Genomic DNA, 25,200 nt, shown 5'->3' on the forward strand with positions numbered 1-25,200 from the left:
TACTTTAAAATAAGATATGTGCAGTGTGCATAGGGATTTGTTCATAGTTTTTTTATAGTACAGCCCTCCAACAGTCTGAGGGACAGTGAACTGGCCCCCTGTGTAAAAAGTTTGGGGACCCCTGCAGTATGGAGTTATCTAAAAAGATTAAAAATAGAACTTCTTTTTGACTCAGCAATCCCACTTCTGGGAATGTACCTTAAGAATCCCAAAACACTATTTTGGAAGAATATACGCACCCCTATGTTCACTGCAGTGTTATTTACAATAGCCAAGATCTGAAAACAGTCCAACTGCCCAGCAGTGGATGAATGGATTAAAAAAGCTAATATCCAAAATATACAAAGAACTCATAAAACTCAACAACAAAGAAACAAACAAACAATCCAATAAAAAAATGGGAAGAGGATATGAACAGACACTTCTCCCAGGAAGAAAAACAAATGGCCAACAGATATATGAAAAGATGCTCATCTTCTTTAGCTATTAGAGAAATGCAAATCAAAACTGCAATGAGATACCACCTCACACCTGTTCGATTAGCTATTATTAGCAAGACAGGTAATAGCAAATGTTGGAGAGGCTGTGGAGAAAAAGGAACCCTCATACACTGTTGGTGGGAATGTAAAGTAGTACAACCATTATGGAAGAAAGTATGGTGGTTCCTCAAAAAACTGAAAATAGAACTACCTTATGACCCAGCAATCCCTCTACTGGGTATATACCCCCAAAACTCAGAAACATTGATACGTAAAGACACATGCAGCCCCATGTTTATTGCAGCATTGTTCACAGTGACCAGGACATGGAAACAACCAAAAAGCCCGTCAATAGATGACTGGATAAAGAAGATGTGGCACATATACACTATGGAATACTACTCAGCCATAAGAAATGATGACATCGGAACATTTACAGCAAAATGGTGGGATCTTGATAACATGATACGAAGCGAAATAAGTAAATCAGAAAAAACCAGGAACTGCATTATTCCATACGTAGGTGGGACATAAAAGTGAAACTAAGAGACATTGATAAGAGTGTGGTGGTTACAGGGGGGAGGGGGGAATGGGAGAGGGAAAGGGGGAGGGGGAGGGGCACAAAGAAAACTAGATAGAAGGTGACAGAGGACAATCTGACTTTGGGTGATGGGTATGCAACATAATTGAACGACAAGATAACCTGGACTTGATATCTTTGAATATATGTATCCTGATTTATTGATGTCACCCCATTAAAAAAATAAAATTATTATAAAAAAAAAGCTGTGGTACATTTACACAATGAAAAATTATGTGGCTATAACAAAGAAGGAAATCTTACCTCTTGCTATAGCATGGATGGACCTGGAGGTCATTGTGCTGAGTGACATAAGCAAATGAAAGAAGGACAAATACCATATGATTTTACTCTTATGTGGAATCTAATGAACAAAATAAACTAACAAGTAAAATAGAGACAGACTCATACATAGAGAGCAGGCTGACAGCTCTTGGTGGGGTGGGTTTCTGAGTGAGGGGGGTGGAGGGATTGGGCAAAAAGGAAGAAAATCTCATGAACAGAGACAACAGTGGGGTGACTGCTGGGAGAGGGAGTGGTAAAGGAGAGTATGGGGGGACGATGGTGATGGACAATGACTTGACTTGTGGGGACTGAACATACAATATGTTGTGCAGAGATGTGCTATAGAACCGGGCCCCTGAAACTTGTATAATTATGTTAACTGGTGTCATCCCAATAAAATTCAGTTAATAAAATAAAATATAAATTTTCTGAAAAAAATTCACATAAAAATCTATCTTGCCATGATAAAACATTCTACAAATGTTTCATAACCTAATAATGAACATTAAAAAAAAATAAAAACATATAGGAAGTGTTAATCTTAATAATGACATATTGGAAAGATTCTCTTTACAATTAATAACGAAACAAAGATGGCCTCTATCATATATTCCACATTATACTGGTGAGTTCAATGAATACAATGAGACAAGTTATAAAAAAAAAGTCTATATTTGGAAAGGAAAATACAAACTCATTATATTTAGGTGATAGCATTGTCAAAGAAAATTCAAAATAATGTAGAGAAATGGTAGGAATTAGTTAGAATTTAGGAAGGTTGCTAGGTATAAAATCAATACCTGAAGGCCCTGGCCGGTTGGCTCAGCGGTAGAGCGTTGGCCTGGCGTGCAGGATTCTGGGTTTGATTCCCGGCCAGGGCACACAGGAGAGGCGCCCATTTGCTTCTCCACCCCTCCCCCTCTCCTTCCTCTCTGTCTCTCTCTTCCCCTCCCGCAGCGAGGCTCTATTGGAGCAAGGATGGCCCGGGTGCTGGGGATGGGTCTGTGGCCTCTGCCTCAGGCGCTAGAATGGCTCTGGACGTAACGGAGTGACGCCCCAGAGGGCAAAGCATCACCCCCTGGTGGGCGTGCTGGGTGGATCCCAGTTGGGTGCATGCGGGAGTCTGTCTGACTGCCTCCCCATTTCCAACTTCGGAAAAATGAAAAAAAAAAAATCAATACCTGAAGAAAATTCATTGAATTTTTGCATACGATAATCAGAAACTGAAAATTTTAAATATTAAAATTAAAATACCTTGCATTAACTCTAATAAAATATGTGTAAGTAGTATGTGAATAAAATGATAAAACTTTACTGAAAAATGTTAAAGACAACCTACATAAATAGTTCTTTTATTTCCTAGATCAGTGGAGGAAGGTAGGGTTATTCGATAAGTGGTGTGAAGACAATAGATTATCCACATTGACAAAAGATGAAATTTGATCCCCATTTCCAAAACACAAAGTAATTTTCATGTGAGTTAAAGACTGAAATATTGAGAAGATAATATAGGAAAACATTTATTAGTAGGGAATGATTTCTTACACAAAACACACACTCTAAAGAAAGATTTACAAATTTGACTTTATTAAGACATCAAAAAGTAAGTGAAAGTCCTGGCCAGATAGTTCAGTTGGTTAGAGAATTCTGATAAACCAAGGTTGCAGATTTGATCCTGGTCAGGGCACATACAAGAATCAACCAACAAACGCATAAATAAGTGGAACAACAAATAGATCTCTCTCTCTCTCTTTCTCTCCCTTTGAAATTAATCAATAAATAAAATTAAAAAAAAACAACAACTAGTGAGTGATAATACCATCTACAGACTATAAAAATAAATTTGTCACATACAAGGTAGACCAAGAGGGGGGGGGGGAGGTTATCCTGAATGATTAGTGCCTGCCTAAAAAGATAACAAGCACTTAATTGAAAAGGAAATACAAAAGATCAGGGACAAGTGACAAGATACTCTACCTTATTATTAGTCAGGCAAACTGGAATTAATAGTCCAATATTACTTAATCTCTCATCCTTCAGATTGAAAATAAAGTTAGGAGGATGTGGAGCAAAAGGAACTTTCATCAATTGAAAAGAAAGTGTACAATGTATGATTACTTTGGAAAACAGTTTGGCGTTGCCTAGAAAAGCAACATATGTATGCAATTCTACTGGGAGAAATCCTGCACATGTGCCCTGAAGACATCCTTATAGGAGCATTGGTCATCCTAGCCTAATAAATGAATGGATGTACGAATAAGGCTCAAACAAATACTGAAGTTAATACAAATATCCATCAACACAACAAATAGATACATTTTGATATCTTCAGAAGATGGACCATACTGTCTTGTAAAGAAAATGAATACTAAATTATATCTTTGCACAATAGCATGATCTTAAAAACATAATGATAAATGCTTACAAGAAGCAAATTCACAGAGGAATTAATTCTGTGTGATTGCATTTATATAATGCATTTATATAAATTCAAAACCACAAAACTCAACAATATATTGAAGAATACATGCATAGATGGTAAAGGAAAAAGAAATCAAGTTAGGAGTTAAAGAAAAATAATATTGGTTACCTAGTAGAAGTGGAAAGAAGAGTCACCATTGGAAAAGGGATATGCACAGTAATGACAAGTTCAATTTCGTAGCTCAACTAGGTATGACACAGATGTTCATAATTCTTCAAACCATAAGATCTGTTTTCAATATTCTTTTTGTATGTGACTAAGTTCACATTACAAATTTAAAGAAACAAGTTCAACTATGTTAGAATCACAAAGTTATTTTTTAAGATTTTATTTATTCATTTTTAGAGAGAGAGAAGATGAGAGAGAGAGAGAGAGAGAGAGAGAGAGAGAGAGAGAGAGAAGGGATGAGGAGGAGCAGGAAGCATCAACTCCCATATGTGCCTTGACCAGGCAAGCACCGGGTTTTAAACCAGTGACCTCAGCATTGCAGGTTGACGCTTTATCCCCTGTGCCACCACAGGTCAGGCTAGAATCACAAATTTAAATAAATTAAACTCTCTAGTTAGATTGAAATTGTCAATTGGATTTTTAAAAAATCTAGTTCTGGGCTATTCATACAAGCGATATATATAAAACATGAAGACTTGAAAATACAGCTGTATAAAGACAATCAGGGAAATACAAGACATTGTTGAATTCCTATTTTCTGCCAAGCTTGGTACTAGAGACTTTACTTAATTCATTTTATTTAATTTTCAGAACCCTAAAATCCAAGATAATATTCTAATGTTTTATGGATGAGGAAACTAAGATCAGAAAAATTAAATAACTTACCCATAACCACTAAACTACAGTGACACTAAAGATCGGTGATAGTCAAACTAATTCTCTTTCCACAGCACTATGTCACCCCTCCTAAGACACAGGCTGTTCTACCACAGCATTCTTCGGTCAAGAGCGGGATGGGCAGAGGGAAATGGTTTTTGTTTTCTGGAAATGTTGGACTCATGGTTGCTATAGCTATGGTAGCACACATGGAATTGAGACCAATTGTGACAGAATCGCAGGTCTGACACAGGAATAAGGGATAAATATGAAAATGCAAAAAGTTGAAAGGGAGAGAGTGGATTCTGCAGCCAAAGTAGAGTCTGTGGGCCAACACGGGTGGGGCAGGAGACAGAGGTAAAGGAAGTATCACTCATAGAGGTTTACACAGTCTGATTTTCTGTCTTAGGAATCCTTTGCACCCTTAAAATTACTGAGACCATCAAAACTGCACTTGAGTCACTTGCAGTTTCCTCGTGCGTGTGTGTGTTTTGAAATGAAAATTGATACATTTTTTCCACACAAGAATACACTGGCACACATTTTTGGGGGGCTTCTGAAAATGTAGTATGCCATTTTAGTGACACTAAGTTAATAAGTTCTGATAACCCACTACCATCGGACCAGCCTAGTATGCCATTTTAAAAGAAAAGTTTGGTAATAGATGCAAAATTATTAAAATGCACATATTTTGATCCATAAACACTTCATTCAGGGACTTAACATAAGGAATAAGGAAACAATCTATGACCACAAGTGGATTTGTATGTGTGTATCACACAGCACAATGTAGGACTCCCAAAAGAGAAAACAATATGGGTACATATATTCTTTCAAATTAGTGGCATTGCTGGGTCATAATGCAGCCCCATTTCTAATTTTCTGAGGAACCTCCATACTGTTCTCCACAGTGGCTGCACCAGTCTGCATTCCCACCAGCAGTGCAGGAGGGTTCCCCTTTCTCCACATCGTCACCAATACTTGTCACTTGTGGATTTATTGCTGACAACCATCCTGACATATACGAGGTGACATCCCATTGTGATTTTGATTTGAATTGCTCTAATCATTAGTGAAGTTGAGCATCTTTTCATGTATCTTCTGGCCTTTTGTATGTCCTCTTTGAAGAGGAGTCTATTCAGATCCTCTTCCCATTTTTAATTAGATTGTTGGTTTTTTGGTGTAGAGTAGTATAAGTTCTTCATAAATTTTGTATATTAACCCCTTATCAGATATATCATTAGCAAATATGTTTTCCCATTCATTAGGTTGTCTTTTCATTTTGTTGATAATGTCCTTTGCTATGCAAAAATTTGTTAATTTGATGTAGCCTAATATGTTTATTTTTTCTTTTATTTCTCTAGCCTGGGGAGACATAGCAAAATATTTATATATGGCCCTGGCCGGTTGGCTCAGCGGTAGAGCATCGGCCTGGCGTGCGGGGGACCCGGGTTCGATTCCCGGCCAGGGCACATAGGAGAAGCGCCCATTTGCTTCTCCACTCCCACCCCCTCCTTCCTCTCTGTCTCTCTCTTCCCCTCCCGCAGCCAAGGCTCCATTGGAGCAAAGATGGCCCGGGCGCTGGGGATGGCTCCTTGGCCTCTGCCCCAGGCACTGGAGTGGCTCTGGTCGCGGCAGAGCGACGCCCCGGAGGGGCAGAGCATCTCCCCCTGGTGGGCAGAGCTTCGCCCCTGGTGGGCGTGCTGGGTGGATCCAGGTCGGGCGCATGTGGGAGTCTGTCTGACTGTCTCTCCCGTTTCCAGCTTCAGAAAAATACAAAAAAAAAAAAATTATATATGCACTACTATGTTCACTGCAACATGATTTAGAATAGCCAAGAAATGGAAGCAACCTATGAGCCCATAAGTAGATGAGTGGATAAAGAAGAGGTAGTACATATATACAATGGAATATTACTTGGCCATAAAGAATAGAGTCTTAGTCCTGACCAGTTAGCTTAGTTGGTTGGATCGTTGTCCTGAAGCACAGAGGTTTCCGGTTTGATCCCGGGTCAGGGTACATACGGGAACAGCTCAATGTTCCTGACTCTGTCTCTCTCCCTGCTTCTCTGTAAAAAAGAAAAATTAAAAATAAGACAAAATCTTACCATTTGCCACAGCATGGGTAGACCTAGAAGGTATTGTGCTCAGTAGTATAATTCAGTCAGAGAAAGACACATACTACGTGATTTAACTTATATGTGGACGTAAAGAATAAAACAAACACAATTGAGACAGATTCATAGACACAGAGAGTGCATTGGTGGCTACCAGAGGGAAGGGGTTGAGGGACTGGGTGAAAGAGGTGAAGGGATTTTTTTTTATTTATTTTTTTTTCATTTCTCTCCGAAGCTGGAAACCGGGAGAGACAGTCAGACAGACTCCCGCATGCGCCCGACCGGGATCCACCTGGCACGCCCACCAGGGGGCGACGCTCTGCCCCTCTGGGGCGTCGCTCTGCCACGACCAGAGCCACTCTAGCGCCTGGGGCAGAGGCCAAGGAGCCATCCCCAGCGCCCGGGCCATCTTTGCTCCAATGGAGCCTCGGCTGCGGGAGGGGAAGAGAGAGACAGAGAGGAAGGAGAGGGGGAGGGGTGGAGGAGCAGATGGGCGCTTCTCCTGTGTGCCCTGGCTGGGAATCGAACCCAGGACCTCCGCACGTCAGGCCGACGCTCTACCACTGAGCCAACTGGCCAGGACCGTGAAGGGATTTTTTAAAAAGTACAAACTTGTAGTTACAGAGTAGTCACGGGGATGCACAGTACAGCACAGGGAGGATGGTCAGTAATATTGTGATAACTATGCATGGTGCCAGGTGAGTGCTGGAAATATCAGGGGGAGCACTTTGTAAAGTGTATAATTGTCTGACTGCCACTTTATGCACCTGAAATTAATACAAAATAATAGTAAAAAATAAAGTTAAAATAATGTCTTTTCATAACTTGACTGAGCAAAACAGAACAAACAAAAAACAACAACATGGTGACAATAAGGAACGGATTTAGTATCTTATACCTGACAATACAGAGCAAAATGTTTATGTATGATTTTGCTTCCACCATTTAGAGAAATTATTAAACCTCTATAACATCAACATTCTTATCTTTAAAATGATATTTATGATACCTACTTTATAGGTGTATTGTGAATGTAAAATGAGATTATCAATTTTCAGTACTTCACATAGTTTCTGGAATATACTAAACACCTAATAAATGTTAGGTGTTTTTATTGCTATTGTGTGTGAAATATCATTCGATTATACCATCAGTTAAAATGATACTAAATTACATTTACTTGCATCAAAATGCATTCACAGCATATGAAGTAAAGGTTAGCAAGACAGGATATACAGCCTACTTCTATTTTTGCAAGAAAAATATTTATCCAAAAATTCTGTGAATGAATGTATGCACAAGTTGTTAACATTGACGAGTGCAGGTTATTTTCGTAGTTTTCCATCTGCAAGTGTATCTTCTTTTTCAACGGTTCTGACCTAATAAAATGTTTTTCTAGGGAGCTGTGTAGTATCCTCGCTGACACCAGAGGGCGCTGGCGCTTGTGAGTTTATTTTGGCGCTAAAGGGGATGGTGGAAACTGCAGTGAACTGTCCAGGGACTGAGGAAGGCCAAAGCCTCAGAGCCACAGACAGAAGGAATAGGAGTTTCCCGCCCCAAACAAATGCCCACCTGCATATGAGGAGTTACTGGAGCCAGGATCCCACCCCAGACAACTTTATGAGACTCCCTGGGGTGAACCCAGACATCAGCATTATGTATATGCAGCCAGGGTTGCGAGTCCGGGACACACGAGGAAACTGCAAGCGACTCAGGTGCAATGAGATTGGGAGGAGGCGTGCCTGTGGCCTGTGGCCCTCATTCCGCGTTGAGGTGGGCCCTTGTCTGTCCCCTACTCTACCTCAGCGAGCTTCCTTCCCTCTTCTCCCACTGCGTCAGCCCAAAGCACAGAGCGGAGGGGGCAGGCAGGGGCGGGCGCATGCTCCCCACAGCCAGCAGTGGTCCTGCTTCCTCCAGATGTTTCACACAATGAGGTCATTATGAGAGGCTGCACATCACGGGGCTTCCTCATTCCATACTTGCTCCCGAGCCCTGAAAGGTAGTCTTGTTAATGAGGAAGGAAGCTCCTCGCCCACAGTTTTCCTGGACAGCCGGCTGTCAACAAGCCCTGGTCCAGCCTGGCGGAGAAAGGTGCCTGGACCTCGGGGAGGGGCCTGCGAGCTGACTTCTTGTGCCCCACAATTGGGGACAGGCAGGCTGGCTTAGAAAGCTCCGCTGCTCAGGAAGCAGGAAGGGAAGGGTAGTCAGGTGGAAGAGGAGACCCCTGGGCTGTCACCCACTGCCTGACAGAGTAGAGCGGGCCGACTGCACTTTGCTCCTCCCCTCCGCAGACGCCCACTTTCAGCCCTGGGGGGGGGGGGGGCTGGCCAGTCTTGGCAGCTTGCTGAGACTCCACCTGCGTGTGAGTGACTGCAGAGGATAATGTCCTGTGGAATGCAATCCTTTCATTCTTCCAGGACTTGTGAGTAGAAACACAGTCTCTCCAGGGTTTTCCAGAGAATGGCATGCGGAATGCAAAATACAGACCTATGTAGCACGTAACTGTTTAACAGGGATTCTCATAGCGATATTGTTTTGTCCTATCCTCTCCTCTCTTCCGTCAACACACCTCCGTGGTTACTGACTTAAAGGGTAAGAAGGGGAAGCGGAACCCAGCAGTAATTAGAATGTTTTCATTAGGAAAGGGTGATCCAGAAATCTCTGCAGGATTGTGTTGGTTTGGTTGTGTCGTTGGAGGAAACAGGCTTAGATGCTGCCCTTTCCAGGACCACTTTCAGTAGGCCTGTGACAAAGAGTTTCTGACTACTTGTGTCTGTTACTTGTGACTGCATAGCATACCGGCCTGAAGCTTAATCACTTAGAACTGCCGTTTATTATTCGTCGCCAAGCTGAGGGGTGGCTGGGCTCATCTGCTAGCCTTGTTGGGGCAGCTGAGACGCCTGGGTCTTTCTAGCTACTTGACTTTGCACATTGGGTTCCTTTCTGGCAGGAAGGCATGAGTGGGGCAGCATCCTGAGGGGATCTGGTGGGTGGTCTCAGGGAGCACCTGTGGAACCCACAGGCCTCTGGAGACCCCCGCCCCCGGAACCTGTACTCAGTCAGTGAAGGCACAGTGGGCAGCCAGACTCCAGCTCCTGATGGAAGAAGTGGCAAAACGTTTCCGCCATATTTAACACATCACAGCAGTTCTCATTCTGGGCACTAATTGATCATTTGATCTAATTAACACTTTGTTGAGCGGGGCAGGGGGAGGACTGTCCTGTGAGTTACAGGATGTGTAACAGCATCCCTAAGCTCTACCCACTAGAAGCCAATAGCACACTCACACCCTCGTTGTCACAACCAGAAATATCCTTACACATTGCCAAATGTCCCTAAAGGGGGGAAAATCACCGCCTATAGGGAACCACTGATTGTCTACAAGTGTTGGGTTTTTTTTTTGTTTTGTTTTGTTTTTAAGACGTATTCTCTGTTACTTGATATTGGCACCTTCTTTTCCAGAACAACACTGACTCAGATCTGCTTGTATAAATGAATATTCCCATCTAGAATAACTCCTTTGGCTGGAACAACAAGTTCACATGCCAGTTTGTGAGTGCGTTCAGTGACCCTTCTGCTGAGCGATATGAAGTACATTGTTGTATGTGTGACACTCGGAAGCATTTGGAAGCAATCTGCTTTGCCTCTTCTCGTCTCCCATGGTTACATACACTGACCTTGTTGGGATGTACGCAGGCAGGAAAAGCTAGCGATGGCCACTTCAAAAGATAAGGGAAGAGAGGTTCAGTGCACGGGTGGGAATGGAAGAGGCATTCTACAATTCGTTGGGATCTGAGTTACTTCAATTTCATTCATACATATAAAAAAAAATATCTGCCATGTGTGGCATTTCCGTGTCACCCGGTTTGAGGATAGTATTTGCAGAGTAGCATTCCTTATGGCTATTCTTTATTATCTCAACAGTTATTTCTTTCCAAGTAATTATTAATTTTCATATTTTTCTTATACTCCATTGTTCCTTTCCCCCCAGATAGTAGAGCTGCAGTAATCATGACAAAATACCAAGAAATCTTAGCATTTCCAAATGCTAGATGCATTTCTGGTTTGAAACTGGCATGTCTGCCCATGCTCTCACACCCCGGGTTCTTTCCAGCTCATGAGGGCTGTTTGGGATGATGATATCTCAGCCGAGAGGTGTTGCTGACACCATTATTTCTTGAAAGAGACGGAAGGACCCAGCGTCTTTATGTTCAGACGGCATCCCACTTTGTCATCTCGTCCTTTGATGTTGCCAGGAATCACTGAACTGTGAGAAGCTGACAGGAAATTCATATTTCACAGAAAATATATTTTTGCTCAATAAAGAAAGAACATAATATAAACTGTCTGTTTATGGGGCCTGAACACATGGAGAGAGGCCAATAGTGAAGATGCCGTGGAGACGCCCGCTGCTAAAATATTTCTTCTGGATGAGCCCTTTCACTGCTTGCTCGCCTTATAGATAAAGGACTTCCCAAAAAATCGTTTTTCTTTGAAAAAGAGGCTGATTTGGGGGAAGTGGAGGTGGGTTGCACACTGACATAGTTACAGCATTGCCTTCGCAGTTTTGATGAATGGCTGCCAGATTTTAATTGGAACCTACACATGAAAAAGAGACACTTTTGACTGTCTATAAATAATCACGACAGAGGAAATGTAGCAGCTATAGAAATAGTTACAGCAAATAAGAACTTCCTTTGGAAAGCTGCAAAGTCTTGTCTTTTCTTTCTCTCTTTTCTCTTTACCCCTCATCAACTCTCCTTGTTCGTTCATATCCCTGCTTCCTTGTACCCAGAATTATCTCCTGTCTATGCACTATTTGATCACCTCTGTTTTTCTTCAATAATGAGCTATGGTATAATTTGCTCTGGTTTTCAAAAGTTCTGGTGGGTATGATTTAGAACTTAGTTTTCAGTAATATATTGGTTTAAGTCCTCATGTTCTATAAGATCAGAGCAATCAAGAGTATTAGATCACCAAACAGGTGCTCTCTACCTTCTCTTATAGTTGTGTACTATATCCACATGTCATTTACCCCAACTATAAGACCTTGATTGAGATCAGGAGTCACATTAGATCTGGGGGTTAAGACTTGACTCCTTAAAAGCCACACATGTCATAATATTTGGAGAACCCAAGGACATAGTGACAACGATAATATGTTGATTGAAAATAATTTAGCAGCCCTGGCTGGTGGCTCAGTGGATAGAGTGTCAGCCCAGCGTATGGATGTCCTGGGTTCAATTTCCGGTCAGGGCACACATGAGGAACAACCATCTGCTTCTCACCCCTCTATCTGTCCTTTCTCTCCCTCTTCCCCTCTCACAGCTGTGTCTCAATTCATTCGATCATGGCCCCGGGCACTGAAAATAGCTTGGTTGGTCCAACTGAATCAGCATCAAGTGCTAAAAATAGTTCAGTACTTGAGCATCAACTTAAGACGGGTTTGCTGGATGGATACCAGTCTGGATGCATGTGGGAGTCTACCTTACTATCTCCCTTGTTCTCACCTAAAGAAAATAAATCAGCATTTAAAGAAAGATATTCAGGCAGAGCTGGGGCCCCAGTCTCTGAGCAAACCATGGACTTCAGTTTTTAGTTCCTTGCTTTTAGAATGGTTAAGGAGCCTAACATCTGGCCAGGTGAAGCCTTCTCACCAGAACCTGCATGTTAAGGTTCTTAGACCACCAGCCTCCAATACTCAGCCAAAACAGCAGCAGTTGTATTAGAAGGTAATGGAGGATCTGTTTGCAAATCCTTGTCTCTGTTTCAAGGGGTTACCAAGGTGAAGACAGTCCTGTGGTCAACCCAAACTTCTGGACTGTGTGACTCTCCCACCCCTATAGCATAATAAGGAGAGAGGAAGCATTTGGATGGTCCTCTAGACAGAGAGAGGCATATTTCCTGGGTAATAAACCATTGACAGCAGGCATTTACCTTCTGTTTCCTGGAATAAGCAGTTTCCTCGGAAAACAAAACTTCCTAGCAGCCAGCAGTTATGCGGATATACATTCTGTGCTTGGAGCGATGGCATGCCCAGAGGTGCTTTCCAGTTTGTTGTAGAGACCCTGACAAAAGGCACAGAAACCAGACAACAGGAGCTAGAAGCTATGCCTGGATGATGCAAAAGAGAACCCAGAGAGAAGCCATTTACTGAGCCACAAATGTTTCATCTTTTTTTTTTTTTTTTTTTTCCTGAAGCTGGAAACGGGGAGAGACAGCCAGACAGACTCCCGTATGTGCCCTACCGGGATCCACCCGGCACGCCCACCAGGGGGCGATGCTCTGCCCGCCAGGGGGCAATGCTCTGCCCCTCCGGGGCATCGCTTTGCTGCGACCAGAGCCACTCTAGCACCTGGGGCAGAGGCCAAGGAGCCATCCCCAGCGCCCGGGCCATCTTTGCTCCAATGGAGCCTCGCTGTGGGAGAGGAAGAGAGAGACAGAGAGGAAAGAGAGGGAGAGGGGTGGAGAAGCAGATGGGTGCTTCTCCTGTGTGCCCTGGCCGGGAATCGAACCCGGGACTTCTGCATGCCAGGCCGACGCTCTACCACTGAGCCAACCGGCCAGGGCCAAGACTCATCTATTTTTATTAGGTTGTGTTTATACTGGAATTTTATCACATAACACTTTTCCATGTGTATATATGTATATATAACCATACTTATGTAAAATGGAAAATCTATTTAATTCTTATTAAATTAAATGAGATCAATCATTTTCTAACCTTTTCTTGTCTTTGTGATGTCCCTAGTTACAGAGTTCTTGCCGGTGTTATTATAAATGTGTAACATGAACAGGGAAGATTTTGGTGCTGGGAGTAACAAAGTTGATTAAGAACAGGCCTTGCCTGACCTGTGGTGGCGCAGTGGATAAAGTGTCGACCTAGAGAGAAGAAATGCTGAGGTCGCCGGTTTGAAACCCTGGGTTTGCCTGGTCAAGGCACATATGGGAGTTGATGCTTCCAGCTCCTCCCCCCTTCTCTCTCTCTGTCTCTCTCTCCTCTCTGTCTCTCTCTCTCCCTCTCTCTCTCCTCTCTAAAAATGAATTAAAAAAAAATTAAAAAAAAAAAAAGAACAGGCCTTGCTGAAGTCTACCCAACCAGAGTGTTATGGACTGATTTTGTGTTTTTCTCAAAATTCATTATTGAAACTGTAACCTCCGGTACCTCAGAGTATGACTGTATTTGGAAATTGGACCTTTAAAGCTGTGATTAAGTTAAAATGAGGCCATTTGGGAAGGCCCTACACTGATCTGACTAAGTATCCTTATGAGAAAAGGAAATCCGGGCATAGAGGGACACAGAGGGAAGACCACGTGAAGACACAGGGACAAGCCATCTAAAAGCCAGAGAAAGGCCTCAAAGGAAACCAAACCTTCCAACATCTAGACCCTGAACCTCCAGCCTCCAGGACTGTAAGAAAAAAAATTTCTGTGGTATAAGCCCCCCAGGTTGTGGTATTTTGTTACAGAAGCCCTAGAAAACTCATAACTTGTATACTGGACATGAGCTACTGTATATTGGCACACTTGGGGTGATGAGTATCACAGAGAAGAAGGGGTTCTGATGAGGCTGTGGTTCTTAACCTTGAAGCAGGAAGGCAGGTATGACAACCCTGAAATCCCTTTAGCGTCCTGGCCATACAGGTAAGTCTGGGTTCCCTTGAGTCACTGATGGGAATAATAAGGAGCCTTGGAATTCTTGTGATTCCAATGACAGTTTCTCTCCCCCCATTCCCGAGCTTTTCCTCCCCTCCCCCCCACAACCGTCCTCCCTCCCCCTCCCTCGAGAAGGTGTACATGTTCCATTTTGTTGTTGCCCACTCAGAGGGTCCTATTTCCCCGTCCACGCACATTCTCTTGTCTGAGCCTTCTTGAAACCAAAAGGAAATGTATTTGACAGGTGACTGACCAGACTTAGTAGTGGTGCTCAAACTTGAGCAAGTGTCAGAATTGCGTAGAAAGGAAGTTAAACTTTCAAAACACAGATTGCTGGGACCCACCTTGAGTTTTTTTTTTTTTTTTTTTTTTTTTTCTGAAGCTGGAAACCGGGAGGCAGTCAGACAGACTCCCGCATGCGCCCGACCGGGATCCACCCGGCACGCCCACCAGGGGGCGATGTTCTGCCCATCTGGGGCGTCGCTCTGTAGGGACCAGAGCCACTCTAGCGCCTGGGGCAGAGGCCAAGGAGCCATCCCCGGCGCCCGGGCCATCTTTGCTCCAATGGAGCCTTGGCTGCGGGAGGGGAAGAAAGAGACAGAGAGGAAGGAGAGGAGGAGGGGTGGAGAAGCAGATGGGCGCCTCTCCTGTGTGCCCTGGCCGGGAATCGAACCCCGGACTTCCGCACGCCAGGCCGACGCTCTACCACTGAGCCAACCAGCCAGGGCCTCCCACCTTGAGTTTTGATTCAGTAGACCTAGAGTGGGCTGAGGATTTGCATTTCCACAAAGTTTCTGGGTGATGCCAATGCTGCCTGCCAGTCCAGGGCCTGTGTTTGAGAGTCATTCGTCCAGGGCACTGGGGCACAAGGAATTTGGGCCTCAGTTCTCACTCTCTGGCTCCAGCCATAGCTACCTTTGCTCCTCACAGCAAAGAGACTGGACTTTTAATTTTTAAAATATGTATCTGTGTTTTAAATTGAGATTCTGTTGAGGTAGATTAAATCTAAAAGGTATCAGGAAAGGGTGCTTTGTTGTGATTAAATTTTCTTCAAATGAAGTTGCAAAAAGGCTGGCTATTCATAGGAAGACATCTAAAATTTCATTAGTGCAAGCTTCTCTTTGAGACAAATGGTCACCAAATATGCTATTTAATTCTTTACTTTTCTTTATGCATAGGTGTAAATCTAAAGGAAGGTAAGTGTGTACCTATAAGCTAATCATAAGAGTTAGATTTATGTAAGGGATGTATTGCACAAAATAGAAGTATTTAACTTATTTTGAGCTACAGTGACAATAAAAGGGCTAGTAGAGTTGAATCCTATTACAGTAAAATGGAAGGGGCTGTTTAAACTTATTTTTTTCAGTAAGAGTTATATATATATATATATATATATATATATATATATATATATATATATGTATATAAAATCTCAGTCACTAACTCAATGACCATTAATTCTAACTTGGAGGAATTGTAAAAATAGTTAATATCATATATTAGTAAAAAAATCCCCCAAAACAAAAAACAAAAACTTTGTTATAAAAATAAGTGACATCAGTTTGTCAAAAATTCTTGTTAGCCCTGGCCGGCTGGCTCAGCGGTACAGCGTTGGCCCTGGCATGTGGAAGTCCTGGGTTCAATTCCCAGCCAGGGCTCACAGGAGAAGCACCCATCTGCTTCTCCACCCTTCCCCCTCTCCTTTCTATCTCTCTCTTCCCCTTCCACAGCCAAGGCTCCATGGGAGCAGAGTTGGCCCGGGCGCTGAGGATGCCTCCATGGCCTCTGTCTCAGGCACTAGAATGGCACCTGTTGCAACAGAGCAACACTCCAGATGAGTAGAGCACTGCCCCCTCGTGGGCTTGCTGAGTGTATCCGTGTCGGGCGCATGTGGAATCTGTCTCTCTGTCTCCTCACTTCTCACTTCAGAAAAATACACACAGAAAAAAATTCTTCTCAACTGGGAGTTAATATTACCAGACTACTAAATATTACCAAATATTACCAGACTACCTCTTCCATCTCTTTGGAGTATATAGTCTACATATGCTTGTTTCTATACTTTTCAACTGGCAAAATACAAGGTAACACTACTTTACTGTAGTTGAAATTTTTTTATATCACTACAATCATGGCACAAAGGGAGAAAATATTAATCAAAATACCTAAAAATAATTTTAGCTAATAATTTATAATCTTTACCTGAGAACACATCACACCTTCCTTACTGTGTATTAATTACTCACTTAACTCCTCTTTTCCTGCATATTAATCAAATGCTTTGTCAATTTTCTTAAAAATGAAAAGAAATTTTTAAAGAAAATGCTTCATTCAGTCATTTTATGTTATGATTGGTGGCAGGAATAGATGGTTCTTGCCAGTGTTCTAATTGCTCTTGAAAAATCTGGGCTATTTCTTCTACTGGAAAAGGTAACAAAACTACATATGTCTTAAGAGAAAATAGGCTAGCTTGGTACAACTTTAAAAATTCAGTTTTTAGTTGGCCTGAAGTAAGGACTTTCTTCATGGTCACAAATGAACACTATGTCACTTTTGTAAAACTGGAATTATATTTCTAGCATTCTCTCCCACAGATGTCTACAAGTTAGAGTAGCTTAAAGACCCTTGTGCAGCAGGTGGAAGGGAAGCATCAACCATCACTCTCGAAAGATCATTAGAGATATGGTCACAGTAGAACAGTGAGCAGGTTCCAGTTTGTCACAGATTTCCTCCACTTCTTGTCCAGCTCTTCTTTCCAACTGCTGACCCAACTGTCCACAGTGGCCCCAGGTGGTTGGTGACATACCTTCAAAGGTAGTAATTAAACAGAGGCTCAGCTCCCTCCTCAGTCCTGTCTTGGCATCTGGACGGGCCTGGTTCCTCTGATTGACCGGTCAGTGCCTTCTCTGATCTTCCTGCTTCCGCCCCAGAGCTTGGTGGTAGACCCACCACGGTGGCAGTACACAGAAGCGGGAGTCTTCAATTTGGAGTTCCACTTTTGTGGTTGGACATGCTTGGGTTTTCAGGTTGATGACTCTTTCTTTAATAGTCCAAATTCTTTCTTGGACTTTCACTTTCCTCAGCTCCACCTAACACTGTACCTGGTTGTATTTCTGTATTTTATCTGATGTCACATAACTCACTGTGCTTTCCCTTTCTGATCGGGCCCTGACTGATTTAAATGCTCTGTCAAACCACATGAAAGAAGTCTGAGTAGCGAGTGTTTGAAGGAAGAGTGCCTTCCGTAAGAAACCTAGATAGCTGCTGCTGATTAGAGTGTCATTATTGACTAGTAATAATAACAGCTGGCATTTATTGAGCACCTACTACATGTCAAACACAGGACCTTATATATCTGATATCATTTATATCATTTATTCCTCATAAAAACCTCCTGAAGTGAGTACAAATGTCCTATTTAGCAAGTGAGAATATATTTAGGGCTAGCTCAGAGCTGAAAATTCATATTCTTAACAACTATGATACACACACACACACAAACAGCCTCCACCTGTCACACATTAGAATTATTTATTTACTTATTAGTGTCCAGCACTAGAGTATATTTTATATTTCAAGGTCAGGAAGTACATTCTCTTAATATCTTCATTGTTAAGCACAAAGTCTGAAAATTAGGTTTATGATAACTGTTAGCTGAACAAATGAACAAATAAAAAAGAACAGCGGTGGGCATGTAATGTGGCCAGTATTAGTACTTCTGGTCAAGAGATGTTGGCGGTGACTCTGGCAATGGACATCGGTTCACTTTTCTAGGATGTGGACCTAGCTACAGGAAAGAATTCAGAAACAATACAGAGTGAGCTTATGTTACTGATGGGAATAATGGTGATAGAAACTGTTTATTATCTATATTAACTCATATTCTGACTGGGGGTGAGGGTGGGGGCAGCCTGAGAGAACATGCATCTTATAGAGAAAGCATTTAATACCTTGAAACGTGGTCTTTATTTGTACTTTAAGGAGTACATACATCGATTCAACAGTAGGGGGAGCAAGATGCAGGGAAATCTAAAATTTTAGAACGCTAAGAGAAGTAACACTATCTGAGTCATCTAAGGATAAATGCATGAGAAAGTGATTTTAAACGAAGCAGTCTGGAAATTGGGTATTGATATAGTTTAAATACTGACTCTTCTTGTTGAAATGATTTTGAAATTGCTCAACAGAGTTTGTAGCGTTTGACTGCACAGTACAAGGAAGATCTGGGAATAATCAACGTCGACAGGCATTCACTAGGAATAAAACGCAGTAAATTGTTTTTAACCTAAGTTAACTGATTTGTCCTTTGACAATGGTAAAATTCACACCGTGTTTATGCTAATTAGACCCAGGCTTGAACGCTTTATTGTGGTTTATGGAAAACCAAAATTGAAGTAAAAAATGAATGATACTATTTAAATAAATTTTCCTAGGCATAAAATAGGGTGATAAGATAAAATTTGCAATACTTATTGCTATGTGTTTGCTTGTTTTGTGAACAAGGCTCATATTCTGCCTTGAAATTCAAGACGTTCACAGGTTAGTTCTATAAAGACGAGAGAAAATCAAGTTCACTTCAAGTGTGTGACAGGCACCTCTACGTAGGAATGTCGATGATGATACACTTTGAGAAGAGGTTTTGAGTACTCTTCCTAGCAAATTTCCTTTCAAATACTCCCAGCTGTCAGCAGAACAAACATAAGCTCTTTTAAAATTATTTTGACCATCTCTGAATTTTTAAATTAGAGTGGGGGGGGGGGTGCGGAAGGAATAGCCTGTATATTAACTGAGCAAAATGAATCATTCTTATTTTAATTTAATTATGAAAATTTGGTCTGGAATCAGTTTCAGTGCCTGTAAAGTTGACGTTTGTTTGGTTCATTTCACTGTCAGAGCTTTACCCCAGTCTCTGCAAGCCCATTTGGTAAGGCTCAGAGCTCTACAATTTTCAGGTCTCCACTTCCACTTATAATATCGACTATAGTAAGCATAATGAGAATAGAAATTATTCAATAGGAAGGCAAAGTATAATACAAAAACTAGTCATTTAAATCTTTCTTTGCTGTGTCAGTATAAAATTTACAATACCAAAATTAAGTTTTGGTATTTGTTGATTTTCTTAAGACTACAGTCTATGTCATAAGGACTATGGGGGCTTAAAGAGAAACAAAAGATAGGGTGACAGAAGATGATTTGACTTTGGGTGATGGGTATACAACATAATCGATTGTCCAAATGATGTGGAGATGTTTTCTCTAAATCTATGTACTCTGGTTGACCAATGCCACCCTGTTAAATGTAATTATATAAATAAATAAATAAATAAATAAATAAATAAATAAATAAGAGTTTCCTTACTATGCTATGCTTTCTTAACACCCTGTTGTTGCTTTTTTAACAAACTTCAAATGAAGGTAGTAAGTTGTAAAGATGCTCTTGCTCTATGTTTCTGTAGGTTAAGCAGCGCACACGTTTGCACATACACTAATCACATCTCTGAGATCTCTGGTCCAGTACCCTTCGTGTAATACTTCTATCATCAACCCTAATTTTTATTTCAACAGCCTGATTCCCAAATCTATCATTCCAGGCTGAGATATGGAAATCAGTACTAGACACTCACATCAGTTTTAGTATATTATAGTAATAAAAGATTTTAACAGGCCCTCCGGCTCACCTCAGCAATCTCCCCTTCCAGCTTTGAGATTGTATGGAGAGCTTATAAATCAAAAGATACAATAGCTGGATTATTCTTTCTGAGACCCAACCTAATATCTTATTGCTGTCTTTCTTCGGTGAAGTAAGTATGCTTAATATTGGGGGGGGGCATTAAATTATAGGTCTTTATTGTTGTTGACATTGGTCTTCCTAACATGCATGAATGAAATCAGAGAAAAATGAGGCAGGGCTGTGGGACTCCTGGGACCTTGTAATTTTCAGTGGGTAGAAAAGGCTCTTCATTCAACCACCAGTTCCAAGGATTATAATTCAAAACAGCCTATTAGAATTGGTACTTACACTTTTCTTCCACATGAGAGCATGGATAAATAATTCTATATCTCAACCATTGTGTAAACCAGTTTAATTAACATTTTCCAGGGCTGTCACAGTTATATAATCACTAAATAGTTTTTTAAAATTATGTTGCATTTGAAATTGCCACACACCAACCTGGATTATTTTTATTCTTGGCCCTAATCATGGCTGAAATACGTTTTTTTGTTTTTTTTTCATATCATTTTACTTATTTATTTATTTTACTAGAATTTGGTACTTCCATTTAAGATGATTCATACTAACAGGCTGGCCAGGTGCTCTCTTCAATTTATATGTGTTATGTTTAATTGGTATGAGTAAATCAAAGCTGGAGTTTTTAAAAGCAGTTATAAAATCATTAAATTTCTGTTTCATTCACCTAATAACAAAAGAAATCTTGGAAGTTGCTCACTCCCGTATTTCAACTTAGAATGTAACATAAAAATACAAGCAAGTTTTTAGTGTACGATATCTGTGGGATTTAAGGAATGAGGAAGTTGCAAACATGCACTTTAATTGTTTTGGTTTTTTGGGAGTACATTTCAAGATGCTATCTATCATTCAACTTACTTTCTATGTGAGAAGATACTTAAAAATTGGGTACAAACAGCCCTGGCCGGTTGGCTCAGCGGTAGAGCGTCGGCCTGGCGTGCGGGGGACCCAGGTTCGATTCCCGGCCAGGGCACATAGGAGAAGCGCCCATTTGCTTCTCCACCACCCCCCCCTTCCTCTCTGTCTCTCTCTTCCCCTCCCGCAGCCAAGGCGCCATTGGAGCAAAGATGGCCCGGGCGCTGGGGATGGCTCCTTGGCTTCTGCCCCAGGTGCTAGAGTGGCTCTGGTCGCGGCAGAGCATCACCCCCTGGTAGGCAGACCGTCGCCCCCTGGTGGGCGTGCTGGGTGGATCCCGGTCGGGCGCATGCGGGAGTCTGTCTGACTGTCTCTCCCCGTTTCCAGCTTCAGAAAAATATATAAAAAAAAAAAAAAAATTGGGTACAAACAATTATATTTATATTATTAGTAAAGTACTCAAATTACTTTTGGTATTTTTTAACCCTATTATTATTAACCCTATTATTATTATTATTATTATTATTATTATAAGAATACATTTATTTTTTGTAAGGTAGTGATCAAGACTGATAAATCAAGAAATGGTCTCAAGCAAGAAGCTGAAATGAAATTAGGAATACAAATGGAAGAAATTATACAATCAAATGCACAAGCACTGAAGTAATCTTTTGAGCTTCAAACACATTGAGATGTGTGGTTAAACATGCAGAAGGATTAGCATTTAGCTCACTAAATCAGTCTTTTGAATTTTCTTACTCTCTCAAGAATTCTGTTTGCTTCCTGACATCATTTACCATGTCATATTACACACAGCACTTTATCTACCAGTATTTCCAAATTTTAAACTCTTCACCAATAAATATCTCCATGAGAGACTTATTTAGCGGCTGTGATAATAAAACTGCAACTGATAATCTGTTGAACGTTATCTGTAACAAAAAGTGCTTTTGCAAAATTCTCACACTCATGGGTTAGAGAAAAGCATGAACACATTTTATATTTTGCCTTGACTGCGTTTATACACTAAAACAATTTCGAAGAAATCAAAATGTGGGGAATTAAAAGACCCAGAATATTACTGTTTTTATACTTCAATAAAATATTTGTATTGAAAAGTAGGGTTTTTTCCTTTGTTCATTTGTTTTTGTGGCCTTTTAGTTGGCACCTTTGTATGTGAAATAAGTGTAGCCTGTATTTATACAGTGCCAAATAAGAATTCTAGCTGCACCTGATTTCAGAAACTATCCCTGATGACTGGCTATTTGGAAATTAAAAAGCAGCCCTGGCCAGTTGGCTCAATGGTAAAGTGTCGGCCTGGTGTGTGGATGTCCTTGGTTCGATTCCCAGTCAGGGCACACAGGTGAAGCGCCCATCTGCTTCTCCACCCTACCCCTGTTGCTGCCTGCCTCTCTGTCTCTCTCTCTCTCTCTGTCTCTCTGTCTCTCTCCTTTCCCCTCCTGCAGCCATGACTCAATTGGAGTGAGTTGGCCCCAGGCACTGAGGATGGTTTCATAGCCTCTGCCTCAGGTGCTAAGAAGAGCTTGGTTGCTGAGCAATGGAGCAACGCCCCAGATGGGCAGAGCATCACCTCCTAGCAGGCTAGCTGGGTGGATCTTTATCAGGGAGCATGTGGGAGTCTGCCTCTGCCTTCCGTTTTCTCACTGAATTAAAAAAAAGGAAATTAAAAAAGCACCATCTTTTGCCATCAGTCCTTAAAGAATACTCATACATTTCTCATAGATATTTGTAAACTAACTTTTCCTTTTGCTATGAACATAGATGTGAGAAAAACATATGAATGGGATGCTTTATTAAAGAAGTTAAATTAGTTTTGCTCAGATATAAATGATGTTACAAATTGACGTAGAAATACATTCTGCATTTTGTAAAATTCCCTGCATCCTGATAAAATAGCCTTCAAACTTATGCTGTTTCCAATCCTTATAGCATAGGGATCAGCACAACATTATCCACCTTTGAAACACAAATGGCCTGGTACAGTGGCGGAATCCCTTCATGCCGCATACACAGATTAGAGGCTTCTTTTAAAGCAATATATAATTCAGCAAAAAATCATTCTTGCTCAGAAAGCTAGCTTGGTTTAATGTACTGACACTTCTCAGTTAGAAAGTCCTGCTCGTTGAGGTCAGTTACAAAAGGGGTATAATTAAATATCTAATGGTGGAAGAATATATATTTTGAATATTTAAAGGCCCAAATCGCTTTAATCTTAATTCCGAATTTGCTTCTATTATTTATAGAAGAAAATGGTTATCTTTTGACAAATAAATAAAAAGATCACAACTATTTTTAATTTTTCTTTTTTCAAAATAGATAACTCACTTTGTCTGCAATCGCGGGGATGCTAGCGAAGAGACAAATATCAGTTCTCTTCTGATAACCTAGCTTATTAAATTGTGTCTTGCCTCCTGCTGGTTTCACTGTTTGACACCCCTTTCCCACCTTTTTCAACCTAACTGACATTTTCTTCATTTCTCAAGATTCAGTGAGAGGGTCCATATCATACCTCTCTCATAATTCGTACTCTGTTGAAATTATTGGTCATGTGCCTGTGCCAACAATAGTACAACTGCAAGGTCCTGTGGTCTGGAATTGTATCTTGCTCATAGTTTAATCCAGGGGTCCCCAAACTACGGCCCGCGGGCCGCATGAGGCCCCCCTGAGGCCATTTATCTGGGCCCCCGCCAGAAGGGGCACCTCTTTCATGGTGGTCAGTGAGAGGAGCATAGTTCCCATTGAAATACTGGTCAGTTTGTTGATTTAAATTTACTTGTTCTTTATTTTAAATATTGTATTTGTTCCCTTTTTTTTTTTTTTCTTTTTTTTTTACTTTAAAATAAGATATGTGCAGTGTGCATAGGAATTTGTTCATAGTTTTTTTTATAGTCTGGCCCTCCAATGGTCTGAGGGACAGTGAACTGGCCCCCTGTGTAAAAAGTTTGGGTACCCCTGGTAATCCCTTCCACCTAGCACAGTGCCTACCTGACTCATAATAGGCAGTTAAAAATATACCTTGGACTGGTCCACAAATGAATTACATGTTTTATCAAAAGGGCAGAAGCTTCACCTAACGAAGTTTACTCATATAGGTGAAATTATTTTCCTTTAGGTTCTGTCTATAAAAAAAATGGAGTGATAAGGCAATTATTCACACACACACATACACACACATGCACGCACGCACACACATGTGTGCACGTGCAGTGACCAAAGTCCTACACTGAAACAAAGTAGTTTTTTGACCTGTCTTGCTCCAAATGACCTAATAGACAAGTTATAATTAATAACTGGTGTATTTTCTTCCTTTCAAAGTATAGACATAGTTTAAAGATACTTGGGTTTTTCAAAGTAGAAGTATCTTTTTAAATTTGCCCATCAGTTTCTTTTACATTATTTTAACATCGGATGGTTAGCAATTTCTAGTATCAGGTGGACTTACGTCAATAATACAATGTTATACGAATTTCTTCAGTATTGAAAAAGATACAAATTAATGCCCAACCATGCATTTGCTGAGAGGATATTTTATAAGGAATAAAAGATGCTGTGTTTCGTTGTATGGCACCTGTCTACATACAAATCATTTACAAACAGGAGTACCTCATGCTCATGTGTGAAAGAAAAGCATCTGAGCACATTTAACCTAACTAACTTTTGTTTCTTTTGAGGGACTCTCTGTTTCTTCTACCTCTGGGCCTGTGCCCTGTCTCCCTTCCTTGGGATTGGTAGTCAACCTTCTTGCCTTTAGTGGGACTGGGTGACAGTGTAGGGTCAGAGCACAGGTGAAGCAGAACAGGTTATTGAGACATGTGCTTTGTGGTGCTCTTGGTGAATCTGGGTAAGCTGAGTCTTCTAACCATAGCACTACGACCAGAAAAAACTTATCTTAGTGATGAACCAGCCAAACATCTTGTTTGTCAGGCAGGACCATACTGTAGGCTAGCATTGTTGATGGAGTTAAGGGTTGGAGCCAGTTTGAAGTTGAATACAGTGTGTCCGTAAAGTCATGGTGCACTTTTGACCGGTCACAGGAAAGCAATGAAAGATGATAGAAATGTGAAATCTGCACCAAATAAAAGGAAAACTTTCCCAGTTTCATACCTATTCAGTGCAGTTCGATGTGGACTCATGCACAGATTTTTTAGGGCTC

At 41.2% G+C, this 25,200-nt stretch overlaps 1 protein-coding gene across 1 annotated transcript in view; it reads right to left on the reverse strand.

Moving 5' to 3' along the window:
- Window positions 1-6,403: 6,403 nt before the first annotated feature.
- Window positions 6,404-25,200, reverse strand: part of TMEM200C (transmembrane protein 200C) — a 29,999-nt gene continuing 11,202 nt past the window's right edge. Inside the window, exon 2 of the transcript XR_010747402.1 lies at window positions 6,404-6,719. The gene's annotated coding sequence lies outside the window, so the exon portion shown is untranslated. The remainder of the gene's footprint in view (window positions 6,720-25,200) is intronic.

This window comes from Saccopteryx leptura, chromosome 11 (assembly GCF_036850995.1).
Source record: "Saccopteryx leptura isolate mSacLep1 chromosome 11, mSacLep1_pri_phased_curated, whole genome shotgun sequence".
NCBI lineage: Eukaryota > Metazoa > Chordata > Mammalia > Chiroptera > Emballonuridae > Saccopteryx > Saccopteryx leptura.